The sequence below is a fragment of the Carlito syrichta genome, unplaced genomic scaffold (genome assembly GCF_000164805.1).
Source record: "Carlito syrichta isolate Samal-C Ts95f unplaced genomic scaffold, Tarsius_syrichta-2.0.1 Scaffold303139, whole genome shotgun sequence".
Lineage (NCBI taxonomy): Eukaryota > Metazoa > Chordata > Mammalia > Primates > Tarsiidae > Carlito > Carlito syrichta.
The window spans coordinates 98,205-117,673 of NW_007247235.1; positions in this window are offsets into that span (position 1 = coordinate 98,205).

Genomic DNA, 19,469 nt, shown 5'->3' on the forward strand with positions numbered 1-19,469 from the left:
AAGAAATCTGGCAAGTAGAGACCACAGGCCAAGATTATGGCCACACGAGCTCTCCAGAATTGGGGCAGGTACAGCAATACCCTTGACCTGCCACCAGGTCTGTGCCTGACACTGTGCTTTAACAGAGCCCACATTGTCACCCCCCCATCACAGGACTTCTCCCTAGGTGCAAAGGGCACTTCAGGTGCCCAGGCGGGCAAGAGATGGCTGTTTGGATGGGGGGGCATGAGTGCTGTGGAGTGTGAGGGAGTATACCTCACACAGAGGATGTGGACAGATCTAGGGCCAAGGCTCCTCAAAATGCAAAAGAGTGCTAGGGCGGTGGGCCTCTGAGACCAGGGCCTCCACCTGTACCCTTGCCCTGGCCTGCAAAGGTCAGCAGCCACCCAGAACAAGGGAGAACCTGGCTTCCCAGATGGAGGTGAGGAATAGTTTCAAAAATCATTCATTGTCTATCTGAAATTCAAATTTGACTGGCAGTCCTGGGTTTTACCTGGTACCCCTACCCCTGGGTCCATGGGGATGGAGTGGTGGCCACAAGGAGTGTATCATAAATTGGATGAGGCCAGGGAGCCTGCATAGACCTAAGAAGTCAGAGTCTTCCTAGAGATAAAACATGCCAAGAAGCCTTAACCATACCAGGTCAGACCAGTGTATTCCAGCTACAGAGGGGGTTGGGAAAGCAATGTCTTTTGCAAAGGCTCTGGGCTAGGGGGGAGTGTGGTCCAAACCTCATCCCTGCCAAAGACTTTTGGAGGGGCCCAGAATCTGGGCAGGAGCTGAGTGACTCCCCAGGGGAAGACATCTCTCCTTTGCATGTACTGGAATCCCCAAGGCTAGTTAGGCCTAAACTGTTAAAAAAGAATTTCCTCCCCAGGGACAGCAGTTTGCCTCAAGTCCTTGATATTGAGGAGGGAAAAAAAGGACATTTTGGGCAAAAAAAAGTTCTTTTTTATTTCCAAAAGAGGAGAGTGTAACTAAAACTTTTCTCAAGTACTCTATAGTTCACACAATTCTAGACTATCCTTCCCTAACCTAAAACTCTCCTATTCAGCTTATGTTCTTTAAAATTCTTTTCAGAATCCAACCTCTAAAATGATACATTCCAGGAGGAAAGTAAATAAATAAATACATAAATCAATAATAATGCTACATTAATTTCAAATTCAGTTATGAACACAGAAGCAAAAAACAAAAACAAAAAAACCAATGGTTGTCAAATGAAAAAGTGACTGAAAAGAAGATTTATTTTAATCTAGAAAACTTTTACAATGGAATGACAAACAATAGAGAATAAAATAAAATTAAAACAATAAAAAAAAAGCATACCCAGCAGTGTCCTGTTAAATAATTGGATGAGATTCATCAGGGTAGCAACTGGCGCTGAGCGTTTTTTAATTTTCTCCCTGCTGGATATTGTCCTCTCACGGTATCAACAAATAGATTAACTACTTGTCAGAGACAAGGACTTCACAGAACAAAATTGAATTCTTCAGTATTTATTTTCCTCTTTATACCCCTCCCCAAAGAGGAATATCTGATCATGTTTTAAAAGTCTCAAAATCTAGAGATGATTAATTCTGTCCGTGAGGATCACTTGATTACATCATGCAAAGGGTTAATTCCACCAGGGTTCATGCAGGAAAGCCAGATTTAATAAGAATTGCTAATTGCCTTTTCCTTAGGAAGGAATGAACTTTGAATGGACAAAAGACAGAGGCAGATCCAATACTTCAGTGATACATCTGTGGCGAGTCAAGGCCCCAAGGTCCCACAGTGCTTTAGACAAAGGAAGGTTTTGCAGAAGTTCTTGCAGAAGTTCGAACAGAGTGTGGAGCCCACAGAATCAAGACGCAGTGAGTGAAGAATAACCCTCAACAATGCGGTCAGGGCCATATGCCCATCCAGAGTGGTAATGTTGTTTCATGAATGCAACATTATGGGTCAAAATTGGACTAAATTTTTTAAATATTAATTTTTTTAATTTTAGAAATTTAGCCGGGCTCGGTGGCTCAGCCTATAATCCCACGCCTTTGGGAGGCTGAAGTGAATGGATTGCCTGAGCCCGCAGGTTCGAGACCCACCTGGGCCACTTGGTGAGACCTCATCTCTACAATAAATCAAAAAATTAGCCGGGTGTGGTATCGCGCACCTGTAGTTCCAGCGACTTGGAAGGCTGAGGTGGAAGGATCGCCAGACCTCAGCAGGTCGAGGCTGCACTGGCCGGGAGTGTGCCACTGCCCTCCAGCCTGGGCGACAGAGTGAGACTCCAACTCAAAAAAAAAAAAAAATTTTAGAAATCTACTAGCATTCAATTAATTCTTAGTTATGAAAGAACTATAAACATTGAGAAGTTATACCTATTTTTGGTTTGTACTTTGTAGGTTACATTAAGATATAAATAATTCTGGTCAATATTAGGTGTCTGAGAGAACAGTTTTCTTGTTTTAAAAGGGGTATGAGCATTAATCAAATTTGAGAAACAAGGGTAGACTGGAAGTACTTCAACCTAGAAAGTCAGAAGGCTCCAGGGCCTAATTCTCACATATTTCACTAGATAACGTGGGCAAGTCTATGACTCCGTTTCAGCTAGAAAACAGGAATTACAGATGTGCCTTTTCTCTTTCTCAAGTGTGCCTTGAGGATCAAATGAGATCATGTACACGGAACAACTATTTCAAAAAGTGTCATGCAACCATTAAGAAAAGTGTTTTTCCATAGCATCATCACAAAGGGTAAGCAGTCAAATTTGAGGCAGATTGTTCTAGGATTTGCATGTTTGAACTCAAGGAGATTAAAGCATTGTCATTTCCATCATGGCTAACCTAAGACTTCAGGAGGGGAAAGAAGAGGATGAAAGGGAACCTGTATTAAGCCCACTAGGACCTGGCTTAGCTAAGAGACTCAGTCAGGCTGTCTGTCCATTTATGCTCCAGGAAAGTGCCGGTCCATCTGCCTTTCTGCTCTATCTAGGTCCAGCTCTGCTTTCTTTGTCCTCTTGCCTCTCAGAATCCCCCTCTGGGAAATGAGACAAATTATATCACTTCATGGTGTCTGAAGAAGTCAGTTGTTAGTTTTTTCTGCTCTGGCCTGGCCTAACTTTCCAATCAGCAGTTTTGCATTCAAGGTTGGACTCACCTAAGAAGCAAGGCAGGTCCAGTTCAATTAGACATTCCAGGGACTGAGTTCTCTGAAGCAGAGGAAACAGAAGTAGAGAGGATGGGTGTGCACATTGGCGCTAAGTGAGCATTAAAAAAAAAAAAAAAGCCGGGCTCAGTGGCTCCGCCTGTAATCCCGTACCTTTGGGAGACTGAGGTGAGTGAATTGCCTGAGCCCGCGGGTTCGAGACCTGCATGGGCAACTTGGCGAGACCTCATCTCTACAATAAATCAAAAATCAGCTGGGCGTGGTAGCACGTACCTGTAATTCTGGCTATTCGCAAGGCTGAGGCGGAAGGATCGCCGGAGCCCAGCAGGTTGAGGCTGCGGTGGCCGGGAGCGGCCACTACACTCCAGTCTGGGCAACAGAGTGAGACTCCAACTCAAAAAAAAAAAAAAAAAAAATAGCTGCAAATATAAATTGGTAACATCTTGGCATTTCAAACATTTGTTATTCCCAGACTGTAGCAGCAATTTCAGAGTGGTTAGTTATATGACACTGAAGGGTAAAAGTATGCTCAACTATTGGGTTCTTTTGATATTTTACCCCCTAGTGCACGAAATGTCAATTAATAGAGAATAAATACAATTTCTTTTTATAAGCAAAAACAAATTAAAAATTCAGTGTAAAATAGGATACCATTTACAATAGCAACAAACTTGTAAAGCCATCTGGGAATTAGTCTAACAAATAATTTATAAAACTTTTTATGGAGAAAGATTTAAATCCTATTAAATAACATAAAAGAAAACGTGAATAAATAAAATAATCTGTCATACTCAGGGAAAGGATGACTTAACTTTATACAATGACAATTTCCCCTAAATTAATTTGTAAATATAATTTATTCCAATCAAAATCCCAGTAGATTTGGCTGAGGGGAAAGGGGACAAACTTGACAAACATTTAAAATTTTGCAAAACAAACAAACAAACCAAAAAATAAAATAACATTTAAAAATTTGCAAATAAGAATAAAGGTCCACTGGACTAGATGGTTTTAAAAAAAAGAAGATTGTCTGAGCCCAGCAGGTTGACGCTGGGGTGGCCATGAGCGTGCCACTGCACTCCGGCAACAGAATGAGACTCTGACTCAAAAAAAAAAAAAAAAAAAGCGCAAAAAAAAAAAAAAGAAACACACTATAACAGACAGTGAGAAATATTATAAGAGCAGAGTTATTAAAACAGTGTGGTATGAGCATAGGAGTAGATAAACAAGACAGTAGAATAAGTAAGTCCAGAACAGACTTATATGTGCATGAAAAGCTGACATATGATAAATCTGGCATCATAAATCAAAGGGTGAAAAGACAAAGTATTTCATAAATGGTGAAATAAATTTGAATCTCTATCTTATTACTAAAGATGAAAATAAACTCCATATGGATTCAATACCTAAATGTGAAAGGTAAAACATAAGCTAATAGAAGAAAATATATAATGTGACCTTGAAGAGGGAAAAGATATTTTTAAAACAAGGTCCAAAAGCAAAACCATAAGGAGAAAAATGGATGAATTTTACACCCAAATTAAGGATTTCTGTTCAGTGAAGTACACCATCGATAGTGTTAACAGATGGGAAATGCCTGAAAGAAGACATTTGCTGCTAACAATCATTCAGGGAATCCCAACAAATTAGTAAAGAAAGAAAGAAGACAGGGAAACAATCGAAAGGCAGGCAAAGTATATGATTGTGTGATTGGGTAGTTCATAAACAGAATTCTTAATGGCTAACAAGTATTTGAAACCCTGCTTAATTTCACAAATAATATGAAAAGCACAAAGCAAAAATAGGATCCCACTTCACACTTAAAATTAGTAAAAATTAGAAAGCCTGATAATGTCAAGAGGTAGCAAGGATGTGGGAGCCAGGAACAGCCGATGAAGGTAAAAACTGGAGCAGTCATTTTGGAGAACAATTTGGTAGGACTTAGTGAAATGAAAAATACATATAACCTGCGGCCCAGCACTGCCACTTTGTGAGTATATGTTCCCTGGGGAGACTTGCACCCCAAAGCACAAGAATGTTCACCACCAAGTTGAGTATTGGCAAGAACCTGGGTGTCCATCCTCAGGGGAATGGGATGGTGAATGGTGATAAATATGAATGATGGGAATACTGCAATGATATGAAGGGATGTACTAGATCCACTAAAACAGCATGGATAGGGCTCCAAAACAGAGTTGGGATGAAGGGTGAACAAGAATAAATTTATAGTATAACAACATTTATGCAAATTTTTTAAAAGACACAAAGCAACAGTACATTTATTTCAAGGATAAACTTATGGAAATTTGATCAGGACATGTATTATAATAGATAATGTGATACTCCATCCACTGCCCCTCTTCAGGACCAACCCACCCAACCCCCCAGCTGCTGGGCACATTTGTGCTGAGGCTCAAGGCTGTGTCCCACAGGAGAACTGCTCCAACTACAGGGAATAACCTTACCTAAGGTTATGCCTGCCCCAGGGGAAAGTCAGTGGCCACTGGCTGGCTGATGCTGGGATATAAAAGGCTTGGTCCCTTTGCTTCAATTTGGAAAAACTATGAAGGGACCAAAGCATCTGTGGGCTTAACTGAATTCTCAGTTGCAACCACAAGGGAATCCCCTTCACCTGCAGTCCAATCTTACCCTTCTTACTTATGTGCAAGTGTATATCTCCCAAGAGCATCATGAATAAATCTGCATATAACTCCCATCTCAGAATTTGCTTCCAGAGAGCCTTTAGTGGGGAAAGGAGAACAGAAATGGAGATGGGAAAAATGAGAATTCAGTAAATTATCAACAATGATGGTAGCACATCCTGAAATGAGGAGTATAATCAATTCAATTATGTACACCCAAAGTCCAAAATATAAAACAAAACAAAACAAAAACAGAAAACATAACACCTGCCTGTAACTGTATGCAAGCTGTCCCTTTTTGTTCATTTTTCCCTGTAACTCAATACCGGTTAATCTTCTGCCTGCAAGCCAGTGGTGATCAAGAAGTGGGCTTGGAAAAAAATAGACAAGGACTCATTTTTTTTTACCCTTGTATCTGGGAGGCATCCTCAAGAATCAGGGAACCAGGGACCTTTGGCCCAAGTCTATCCTTACTGCAAAGAGCTACAAGTGATAGTTACATCCTGCCCAGCAAGGGAAGGTGGAAGCAAAAGAGTATGGCATATGTGGGTGGTGTGTGTGTGTGTGTGTGTGTGTGTGTGTGTGTATGTGTGTGTGTGTGTGTGTGTGTGTGTAGGTCTAGGTGTGGAGAGAGAGATAAAGACAAAGAGACAGAGACAGACCCTCAGACAGGGAATAACCCAAGATTCAACAGAGACACAGATCCTGGTCTTCCCCTTTACTCCAGCACCGTGGGAGATCTTTCCAGCACTTGTGGGGAGTAGGTTCCTCACATCTGGGGAGCAGCTTTGTCTGCCTCTGAGCTAGATGCCTCACTGAGCTGGACATCTTGCTTTGCCTTCTACTCCTTACCGTCCCTGTCTCCCCCTCCGCCCACCCTCTGGTTTCATATTCTTCTGTAACAGAATCATGTTTACTTCCTTGGGTCACACCCATCCTCTCTTCTCCCCACTCCTTCCACGCTCATCTCCAGAGTCTCTTACACTCTTCAGGTTCTCTGTGGGTTTTGGAGTTAATTAGCATCACATACCCAGACACAGAAGTAGATGAGGCCAGGGAGAGAGAAGTACTGATCCAACAGTGCCTCCCTGTGCCTTGAGAAGAGGCTGATTGACCTGCAGGAATGGCTGACCAGAGGCTGGAATACTCAGGATTCTCTTTCTCCATATTTTTTTTTTGAACTGGAGTCATATAACTTTTGAAATGAATTGTCTGGGTATGTGATGCTAATTAACTTCGAAACCCACTCAGTCACTCAGACTGGAGTGCAGTGGCCGCTCCCGGCCACCGCAGCCTCGCCTGCTGGGCTCCGGCGACACTTCCGCCTCAGCCTTCCGAGTAGCCGGAATTACAGGCATGAGCTACCACACCCGGCTGATTTTTGATTTATTGTAGAGATGAGGTCTCGCTACCCAGGCAATTCACTCACCTCAGCCTCCCAACGGCGCGGGATTACAGGCTGAGCCACCGAGGCCGGCTTCTTTCTCCATATTTAAAGAAAAATAGAGGGTCATGTTTGAAGGAGCATGAGAAGATTATAATGTGAATTTACCCACTTACCCTTTCAACAAAAATGTATGGAACTTCTGCCATGTCGCATAGAAGGCAGAGGCTGCCAAAATGAGCAAGACACAAGCTTTGTTCACTAAGAGCTTGCAGTCTGTTAAAAGGTAAGGCTTGTACTCAAATATCCATAATGTAAATTGTAACACGATAAGTGCAGTAAGAAAGTCACTCCTCAAATGTTCTGACAATCAGAGTTAGGAAGCTTATATCAGAGGGAATAACAAGAAGGTGGCCAGAGTCATATAACTTTTGAAATGAATTGTAATTGATAGCTAGAATTTGTTGTTAACGTATTTTTTTTTGAGTTGGAGTCTCACTCTGTCGCCCAGACTGGAGTGCAGTGGCCGCTCCTGGCCACCGCAGCCTTGACCTGCTGGGTTCCGGTGATCCTTCCGCCTCAACCTTCCGAGTAGCTGGAATTACAGGCATGCGCTACCACGCCCGGCTGATTTTTTTGATTTATTGTAGAGATGAGGTCTCGCTGCCCAGGTGGGTCTCGAGCCCACGGGCTCAGGCAATCCACTCACCTCAGCCTCCCAAAGGCACAGGATTACGCTGAGCCAACGAGCCCTGCTATTAGCGTATGTTTTACAAGTAATTTTAATGTATTTGAAAAACACAAGCCGGCCTCCGTGGCTCAGCCTGTAATCCCAGCACTTTGGGAGGCCGAGGTGAGTGGATTGCCTGAGCCCATGGGTTCGAGACCCACCTGGGCAACTTGGCGAGACCTCATCTCTACAATAAATCAGAAATAAGCTGGGCATGGTAGTGCGCGCCTGTAGTTCCGGTCACTTGGAAGGCTGAGGCGGAAGGATCACCGGAGCCCAGCAGGTTGAGGCTGCGGTGGCCGGGAGCGGCCACTGCATTCCAGTCTGGGCGACAGAGTGAGACTCCAACTCAAAAAAAAAAAAAAGAAAAAAGAAAAACACACTGAAGAGAATAAAAAATAAGATCAACAGCCACACTACATTTTTTTATTAAAAAATGAAAACAAACTATAAACTAAGATGTCACTATTCCCTTCTGCCCATCTCATTCCATCCCCCAAAAGCAACTATTTTAACAGTTTGGTGTGTATCAGTCCTAGTTTTTTGATGGAAATGATTTTAGCAAAAGAGATGAGAAGGGTTTCACAGGAAAAAGGAAGATGTAAAGAAAGACAAAGATGAGAAAAAGCACATTGGGTGTCTGGAGTACATGGCAAAAGTAGAAGATGAGTAATGACATCTTAAGAGGAGGCTGGAGTCACGTCACAGTCCTAAATGCAGAGGTGTGGAATTTTGGACAATATTCAATAGGCAATGTCAGATAAGAAATGATGAGGGGCTGGGCTTGGTAGCTCAGCCTGTAATCACAGTACTTTGGGAGGCCTAGGCGAGTGAATGGCCTGAGCTCGCAGGTTTGAGACCAGCCCGGGCAACTTGGCGAGACCTTGTCTCTACAATAAATCAAAAATAAGCTGGGTGTGGTAGCGCGTGCCTGTAGTCCTGGCTACTTGGAAGACTGAGGTGGAAAGATCACCTGAGCCCAGCAGGTCGACACTGTGGTGGCCATGAATGGGCCACTGCACTCCAGCCTGCACATAGCCTAGCCTTCTATGCTACATGGCATACAAGGCCCCTGCCTTCTATGCTACATGACAGAAGCTCTATACATTTTTGTTGAAAGGGTAAGGGGGTGAATTCACATTATAATCTTCTTGTGCTCCTTCAAACATGGTGAAGACTCCAACTTAAAAAATAAAAAAAGGAAATGACTGAGGGAGGGAGTTGGTCTTGGTGTAAGGCAAGCACGCACAGACCCTGCCCAGGCTGCAGAGCAGCCATGGGCCTACCGGGCCTTAGGCCCAGCACTACATGAACGCTGGCATACAGTCAGGATTGAAACTACAAGATAGTTGACCAGGACCCTGGAGGCATTAGCGTCCCCCAACAATGAGGCGGTGGGGCTGTGCTCACCTCCCTCTTCATGACACCCTGGAATGGCAAATGTCTACTTGCAGTCTCAGTGTCCCTCTGTGACTAGTGAGCTGACGCCTTCCTACAGATGTGGGAGCCTCTTCTGTGCCAAATGGAAGTGCCTCCTGTACTGCAATAGTATCCTGGAGAGCCTGCACCTGTGCCCAGATGGGGCCTGCTGTGCCACCTGGTTTCGGGGCCCTGCCTACTTCACTGGTATTATGGATGCCTTTATGAAGACTGTGAGGCATGTGGGCACCAGGACCCTGTGGGGCAGCCTCCAGCTACCCTAGTGATGACTGGAGCAGCTACTGTCATCTCCCTCACTGCCTATGACCAACTTTCCTGTGTGGTTGAGCCTTGATCTCTACACACCCAAGGTGGTTAGCACACTGGCCTGCCTATGCACTTTGACTATGATCAGCCTCCTGGTTCTTATGCAGACAAAGCTGCAGGCTCAGCGTGTGTTGTAGCATGAGCCTGGTGCCTGTGTTTGAGCTGCAGTGGCTCAGGGAGGTTGGCGCTCACTGTGGATGGACTGGGGCACTGCTTCTCTTTGAGATGTGCCCTTCTCAGGTTCTGTACCGGCTCATCTGTGAGCTGGTGAAGAGCTTGCTGAAAAGGCTCAGGCCAAAGGACCAGACATCCGTGGGCATCAGCTTTAGGGCTGGCAGCATCTTGTAGATGGTGACTGCAGTGCTGACTCTCCCTTTCATGGAGTGAAGACTCAACACCACATCACACTGGGAGCAGCAGAGGCTGTGAGAGTGAGGCACTTGTACATGGACTTCACCTGGCTGCTGCTGCTGCGGAGAATCCAGGCACCAGGGGACTCTCTGCAGGCTTCCTCCCAAGGATAGTCAAAGCTGTCCCTCTCACCCTCCCATCCTGTGCCATCATGATCAGCACTTAGGAGTTTCACAAAAGCTTCTTCCAGAGGCTCAACCAGGACCAGTCTCTGGGCCATTGAAAAGGGTGAGGATATGGGGACCTCCACCTTTCCCACGGATAGAGAGAGGGTCAGGAGACTGAGCCAAGTACCTTTTCCTCAGCACTGAGGGGAAAAGCCTTGTTTCCCTTTCCCCCCAGCAACAAACCCTGGTATGGCCACCCAGGCCTTCCTCAGACACAACTTCTTCCTGAGGGTCATCACTTTCCCACCTCTCAACTTCTGGAGTGAATGTGCTAACCTCCTACACCTCCCCTTTGTGTTTCCATTTGTGTTTGCTGAAGCTGGGCCGGCCCCCAAGATCCAAGAAACCCTGGGCCTGGTTTAGTCTCCCACACCCCTGTTAATGCCTTAAGTCTGAAGATGATGAACTTCTGGAAGAAAAAAAAGAAATAATTGAAGAAATTGGGGATTTTTAACTAGAAGAAGAGAATATTTCCGAGGCACATGGCAGCATTAATTCAGTTATATAGAGTGTTGTCATGAAGAGGAGAGATTAGGCTTTTAATCCGAGGATCACAGGTCAGAATTTGGGTCAATAACTGGAAGTTCTAGGAGTGGCTCTTCAGTTCTTTATAGAAAAGAACTTTCTAACAAGCAGACCTGTGCAATCACGGGTGGTGAGGAGCTGGTGAGGAAGTAAGCTCCTCTTTGTCATATATATCCAAGCAGAAGCCAGCCATTGTGGACAGGGGATTCATCATCAAGCAGTGAGCTGACTCAAGAACTTGTAAAGTCTTTTCTGATGTTAAGATTCTATAGTCAAATGGAGAAACAGTGAAGGATTTTTAACTGAGGAGTTAGATAATTAGAGGTGTGCTTTAGAAAGATGAATCTGAGCCGGGCTCGGTGGCTCAGCCCGTAATCCCGCGCCTTTTGGAGGCTGAGGTGAGTGGATTGCCTGAGCCTGCGGGTTCGAGACCCGCCTGGGCAGGCGAGACCTCTTCTCTACAATAAATAAAAAAATTAGCCGGGCGTGGTAGTGCACGCCTGTAATTCCAGCTACTCGGAAGGCTGAGGCGAAAGGATCGCCGGAGCCCAGCAGGTCAAGGCTGCGGTGGCCGGTAGCGGTCACTGCACTCCAGTCTGGGCGACAGAGTGAGACTCCAACTCAAAAAAAAAAAAAAAAAAGAAAGATGAATCTGGCTGAAATGTATAGATTGGGTCAAATCAGAAACAAATTTCAAGAAAATGAGTATGAGGGAAACAAATTTCAAGAAAATGAGCATGAGGCTGGTGGGAGAGCTCAGTCAAAAGCAGTGAGCTCTCTGATCAAGCATGGTAGAGCAAATGTACTCCCTCTTAAAAACCAACCCAAACAACAATAAGTGAACAGAAGGACGTGAACCCACAAAGACCAAGATGATGGGAGAGGAAGAACAGCAGATGGGAGATGTTGACAAATCTGGCTTGGAATTGCCCCAGGTATCTCTGAAGGCCAAAACCTGAGTAAGGCTGGAAACAGGCAGTCAGACAATTCCCCCTCCTCCTCTCCCACTCCCATCCCCAGCAGATGACAAGACTTCCCTGGAGAGACTGAACTAGAGGGGGTCCACACACAGAAACAACAGTCACAGTTGAAAGTGAAAGTGAGGCATCATTCTGAAACCAAGGGATTAATAGAAGTATTTTATACTGAGTAGTAAGATCCCATGAGCCCCTTTCCTGGCTAGACTCCCTAGATGCCGGTAACTAGGCTTATGCTCACCTCCTCAGGCAGAAGACAGAAAATTCCTTTACTGGGAAACTCACCAGCTCTAAAGAAAAGACTAACCAAACACTGACTTTTCGGGGTCTCCAACTAAAAGGTTCAATCTCTGTTCAGCCACTCAATTATAAGGCCCATTAGTCAACAAGGCCAAGCCCTACACACACACACACACACACACACACACACACACACACACACACACACACGCACCTGCTCTTTAGGGTATTATATAAAATACAAATGAACAGGCAATAATGACTAAAAATTTTAGGGAAATCTCTAACATGAAACATAGAAGCACAGAAGTCAAGATAAAGGAACTTTCAGGAAACAGACAATTCAGAAAGAAAAAGAAAATTCAAAAATAGAATGAACAACTGTAATCTCAAGAGAACTGAGAGATGACATTGTATTCCTAAAAAAGAAAAGGATGCTATGAAAAGGAACAAAGAACAAGAAAGAGCTTTTTAATACTAAAATATAATATTAAATAGAAATGCTGGAAAAAATTTGAGGAGTTCTCCCAGAAAGTAGAACAAAATAAGAAATAAAAGGTATAAGAACATCTGATAACTAATCTAGAAGGTCCAAAATCCAACCACTAGGAATTCTAGAAAGAGAGAAGAGAGAGTTGATAGGAAGAAATTATCAAAGAAATAATAAAAGGACACTTCCTAGAACTAAAGTCTCCATCCTCAGAATGAGAGGGTCTGTCCAGTCAGTGCCCAACACTGTGAATGAAAATGTGACACCAAGGAATGTCACTGTGACACTTCAGAAGATCAAAGATAAAAATAAAATTCTCATACTCGGTGATCTATCACAGAAACAAAGAACAGAGTACCATATGTTCTCACTCATAAGCGGACCTTGAACAATTATAATACTATAAGAAGGAGATTGGCAGTAGTGGGAAACTGTCAGGGGAAGGGGGGTGGGATTGGCAGTTGAGGAAAATTGCTAGGGGAGAGAGGGGCACACCTCATCAATAAGGGTGCCTGCATAATCAGTGTTTGTATACCTAACCCTGAATTGTACCCCATATCTTTATAATATTAATTAAAAAATAAAATATAAAAACTGCTACTGAAGATAAGAGCTCAAATTTAATTTGGCATAAAACATATGGCAAGCATAATTGGAATATTAACAACTTAAAAAATAAATAAAATAAAATTCTATTCATAGAAGCTTTACTGATAATAGCTAAAAAGTGGTCAACCCCAATGCCCATCAACTAATGAATGGTTAAGAAAAATGTGGCATATCCATACAATAGAATACTATTCAGCCTTAACAAGAAATGAAGTACTAAGACATGCTACAATACAGATGAACCCTGAAACATGCTAAGTAAAAGAAGCCAGCAATAAAAGACCATGTTGCCTGATTTTAGTTATATGAAATGACCAGAATAGGCAAATCTATCAGTTGCCTAGGGTGCTAGTTGAAGGAGTGCTGAGGGGAAATGGGACTGACTGCTTAATGGGTATGAGGTTGGGTTTTTTGGGGGGGATGAAATGTTTAAAAATGATTGTTGTGATGGTTGTACAACTCCAAAAGAAACCATCAAAAGAGTGGGGAGACAGCTCACAGAATGGGGGAAAAAATACTTGCCAATTGCATATTTGACAAAGGCCTAACATGCAGGATCTACAAGGAATTCAAACAGGCTGAAAGGAAAAAAACAAATAGCCCCATTAAAAAGTGGGCAAGGCCAGGCTTGGTGGCTCAGTCTGTAATCCCAGCCCTTTGGGAGTTTGAGGCGAGTGGATTGCCTGAGCCCGCGGGTTCGAGACCTGCCTGGGCAACTTGGTGAGAACTCATCTCTACAATAAATCAAAAAATTAGCCGGGCATGGTAGCGGGCGCCTGTACTTCTGGCTACTTGAAAGGCTGAGGCAGAAGGATCACTGGAACCCAGCAGGTGGAGACTCTGGCGGCCCAGAGTGTGCCACTGCACTCCGTAAGTCTGGGTGAGGGAGTGAGACTTCAACTAAAAAAAAAAGTGGGCAAAAGACATGAATAGACACTTCTCAAAAGAAGACATATGAACAGCCAATAGACACATGAAAAAATGCTCTGCCTCAATAATCAGAGAAATGGAAATCAAAACCACAATTAGATACCACATAACTCCAGTAAGAATGACTATCATTAATAAAACAAAAAGCGACAAATCCTGGTGAGGATGCAGAGAAAAGGGAACGCTTCTACACTGTTGGTGGAACTGCAAGCTAGTTCAGCCTCTATGGAAAATAGTGTGGCAATTCCTAAAAGAACTATAAATTGACCTTCCATAGGACCCAGCAATCACCCTTCTGGGAATATACCTAGAGGGATTGAAATTATTCTACAAAAAAAGATACTTGCACATGCATGTTTATTGCAGCACTATTTACAATAGCAAAAACATGGAACCTGGGCTGGATTAAAAAAGATATATATATATATATATATGCAAGGAAATATTACATGCCATAAAGAAGAACAAAATAATGCACTTCGCAGCAACTTGGGTAGGTTTAGAGTCTGTCATACTCAGTGATCTATCATAGAAACAAAGAACCGAGTACTACATATTCTCACTCAAAAGCAGACCCTGAGCATTTACCATAATACAGTAAGAAAGGGATTGGCAGTAGCAGGACACTGCTGGAGGGGAGGAGGGGGCACATAACATCAATAAGGGTGCCCATCTCAAACTAGGTGAAGTGGGGACCAAGGGATAGGCCAACATTTGTCTGTACGATGACTATTTGTAATATGCCTTGTAATGCCTAAATCTGAATTGTACCCCACATTTTAAAAATAAAAATAAATTAAAAAAAGATTTATATACTTTAAATGTGTGAATTGTATGGTATATGAATTATCTCTCAATAAAACCAATATATTGAAAAGAGAGATGTGAAAAGGAGGGAGGGAAGAAGGAAGAAATGGAAGGAAGGGAGGAAAGAAGGAGGGAAGGGAAAAAAAGAAGAAGAAAGGTCTAAAACTTTCAGAGAAATAAAGGGATTGTAGACAAAAGAATAAGAGTCAGAATTACATTGGATTTCTTGAGAACAGGCCTAGAGACAAAAATAATGGTGGAATATGTCTTCAAAATTTTGAGGGAAAATTATTTTTACCTACAATTTCAATACTTTGACAAATTATTAATCAACTATAAAGCTAAACAAAGACATTTCCAAAAACACAAGTACTAAAAAACATTTTAATCCTGTGAATTTTTTCTATGAAGGTTTATAGGAGACTTGCTTCATCAAAAGAAGAGAAACCAAGAAAGAGGACACCCAGGATATAAGAAACAAGAGACTCACTTAGGAGAGGAATTAAAGGAATTCCCAAAATATTGACACACAGAAGAACCACAGACCTAAAGATGACCAGTCTAGATTGAAGCAAGAAGAGTGGTGGCCGGGCTCGGTGACTCAGCCTGTAATCCCGCGCTTTGGGAGGCCGAGGTGAGTGAATTGCCTGAAGCCGCAGGTTCGAGACCCGCCTGGGCAACTTGGTGAGACCTCATCTCTACAATAAAGAAAAAAAAGAAAGAAGAGTGGTGATTTAGGTGGCATATTCTCAGAAAAATAAGATGGACCTGAACTGACAGGGAACTGAGAAGTTATCTGATATTCATGGCCAAAGTGGAGGAAATTTACAGTTGTAGAAAGTTTGGGGTAGACAGTGATAGATACCTGTAAAACCAAACAAATGAAAAAAGTTCCAATATTAACTAAAAAAAAAGGAAATGTATTCACAGTACACTACATGGCTTAGTTGCAAGCAATATTGTCATAGTCATAATACTATAAATACTGAGTACCAATTTAACAAAAAATTATATAATAACTAGAAGGATTGAGGGAGGAGAAGTGTATGTGAGTATATATATATGAATGTGGAATATGTGTTAGAGAGTTAAATTATCATTTTCCATCAGAAGAAGATAATGGTAATGTCAAAGTTGTTTGTGTGTGGTGAGGAACCAAGAATTAGAAGCAGAATGTTGTTTAGAAAATATGGAACTATAGCCTGGGCAACACAGCAAGACCTCGTTTCTACAAAAAATACAAAAATTAGCCAGGCGTGTGGCACACACCTATAGTCCCAGCCACTCAGGAGGCTGAGGTGAAAGGATAGCATGAGCACAGGAGATTGAGGCTGTGGTGAGCTGGGATTGCACCACTGCACTCCAGCCTGAGTTATTGAGTGAGACCCTGTCTGAAAGATAGAAAATATAGGACTAAATGCTGTAAGAAAACAAAATTTACAAAGGTAATAAGGAGGCCTGAGTTAGAGTAATGACTAGTGGAGATGAAAATTGGAAGATGGAGTTGGGAGATGCTCTGAAAGCTGGATTTGGGAACTGGTTATGTGGACACCAAGGGAAAGGAAAACTTAAAACATGAAAAACAAAGGAAATCACTCCATGGTTTCAGGCCTGGGTTCGGATAATGATAGTGCTTGGGGAAAAAAGCAAAACTTGAGAAGAGAAAGTCAGATGCTTGTAAGGAAGATCTGGATAAAGGTCACCTTAACAGTGTTTCCCTCTGCCTATCCCTCTGGCGAGCTCCCAGGGTTTCTGAAGGTCCAGTATTCTGACTGCAGCTGTCTGGCAAACAGAAGCTGGGAGGATCTTAAACATGCAATTCTGGCACCAAAGGAAGTCTAAATAATTTACTTAAATTAAATCCTCCGACTTTTGGCTAATCAAACGGAAGCCCAGAGGAATTAAAATCTAAGGGAGGAAACTGTTTCAACCAAGGGGCGGTCAACAATGTGAAGAGCTTTAGAGGAAGTAAAGAATCAAAGACAAAGAAAAGGTCATTGGACTGGGCAGTTAGGTGATCACTGAGAAAATAAGTGCTCTGGGTAAAAGGGGGAAAGCCAGACAGGAGCAAGGATGATACTGTGGGGGTGGAGCCTCTGAGCCTACCTGCATATAGGAAGTGCTTCACAAGTGCTAGTTGTCATTGATATCTATTTTTCAGAGGAGCATGATGAGTTAAAAAAAAAAAATAGCTGCTTAGTGAAAATAACTAAAGTACTCAGGAGGAATTTGGGGAAAAAAAAGTGGAGACAGTCTAGACATAAGTGAAGGCTCAGCAAAGTCAGATGACTTAGGAGCAGAGCAGAGAAACATACTAATGATGTGATGGCATGAGGACTAGAGTGGCTGGAAGGGACTTTAATGAAAGACCTACAGGCAGTGATTCCTCTTGAAAAAGAGGGCAATTCTAGACTAAAGAGGAAGAGGAAAGGATGGATGAATATCCAAAAGGATTTTGAATGGGGTATTTTTAAAAATCTAGATCAGATGACATCTTTCTGAGGAAAACAAGAGGAATAATTATCAACTGAAAGTGGGCATCTTAAGGTGGGGCTACAAGCTTGAGGAAGAGAGAAAAGCTATAGGGCAGTGATTCTCAACCAGGGGTGATTTTGCCACCCGCTCTCAGGACACGCTTGGCAACATCTGGAGTCATGGTTGGTTGTCACGATAGAGTGTGGGATACTACTGGCATCTAGTGGGTGGAGGCCAGGGATTCTGCTAAACATCCTACAATACAGTAGTACCCCCTTCTCTGCAGTTTCACTTTCCATGGTCTCACAGTCAACTGTGATTTAAAAAAAAATTAAATGGAAAATTCCAAAAGTAAACAATTCAAAAGCTTTAAGTTGTTAGCTGTTCTGAGTAGCATGATGAAATCTCACGCCAACCCACCCCATCCTGCCAGGGACATGAATCATTCTTTTCCAGTGTATCCAGCTGTATCCGCTGCTGGCCCATTAGTCACTTAGTACCGTCTTGGTTAACAGATAGAAAAAACATAGTATATATAAAGTTTGGTAGGATCTGTGGTTTAGGGCAGCAGTCCCTAACCTTTTTGGCATCAGGGACCGGTTTCATGGAAGACAATTTTTCCACAGACGGGGCAGGGGGAGTGATGAAGGGGTTGAGAAAGGGGATCATCAGGCATTGGATTTTCATAAAGAGCATGTAAACTAGATCCCTTGAATGTACAGTTCACAATAGGGTTCACATTCCTATGAGACTCTAATGCCACCGCTGATCTGACAGCAGATGGAGCTCTGCTTGCTTGCCACTCACCTTCTGCTGTGTGACCCAGTTCCTAACAGGCTGCAGACCAGTACCCCAATCTGGGGGTTAGGGAACTCTGGTGTAGGGTATCCACTAGCAGAACTGGACTGTATGCCCCATAGGCAAAGGAGGACTACTGTACCCAGAAAAGCTCTCCACAACAAAGATTTATCCTGCCCCAAATGTTAATAGTACCAAGGTTGATACACAAGGCTTTAGAACAACTGTTTAGAGAATTCAATGAAAGTCAACAAGAAATATGTAGGATTGGCTAGCAGCTGCACAGGACCACCCAAACTTAAATAGTATAAACGTGTAGTGAATTCAATTGGTATCATTTTCTGAAGTTTTCTAGTTACATTAAGCAGAGAGAGCTCATACAAACGGAACAACTCCTTTTAAAAGGCTTTGCAAACATTTGTCATGGATCAATCATTATAGGTATGAATATCTAATATTTATTTCCTTAAATAAACCTTTGAGGTAGGTAACTTTTTTTCTAGTTTTCCAGATGAAGAAACAAAAACACTGAAGTTAAGTAACTTGCTCAACATCACACAGCCAGTAAAGAGTAGAGCCAGGATTCCAACCCAGGCAGTTGGACATGTGTACCTGTATTCTCATCAGAATGCCATGCTGCCTCCAGGGGACCTCTAAAACTTGCTTCTATTTCATTTTGACACTCTTCAAATGACCTTCCCATTCTGGAATGTGGGTGTTCTAGCAGACACATTTCCTTTGACAGTTCAGCACTGCACATATCTCCTCCCCTTCATACAAAAGATCCAGTCTTGATTTCAGTAATTCGTATCAAATGCTAAGGGCTAAAGAGGTGGTCAAGTTTTCCTTAGAGAAAAACCAACTATATGATTTGATCTATGACCTCTACGATAATGAAGATCAGCAACCTAACCCCATAGAAATTCTGCAAATGGTTAACCTGTTTTTTAAACCAACACATGACCCATGTCCCTTTCTGAGGTGGCAGAATGATTTAATGCCTCTGAGTATTATTCATTCTCTCTGTAAAGGTCTTTTTTGACTGCTGATCTCTGATTAAATTCTCTGCTCAGCCTAGGTTTGGAATTATCAACCTCCTAGAGTTGTGTTTATCAAGACTTTGTAGAGGTACTGCCAAAGTTCTACCTTGTATGTGTATCAATTCAAGAAGAACCCTGGGAAACTTGATGACTAGCTATAATTAATGGCCAGGCTCGGTGGCTCAGCCTGTAATCCTAGCATTTTGAGAGGCTGAGGTGAGTGGATTGCCTGAGCCTGTGGATTCAAGACCAGCCTGGGGAACTTGGAGACCTCATCTCTACAATTAAAAAAAAAAATTAAGCTGGGCTCGGTGGCTCAGCCTGTAATCCCACGCCTTTGGGAGGCTGAGG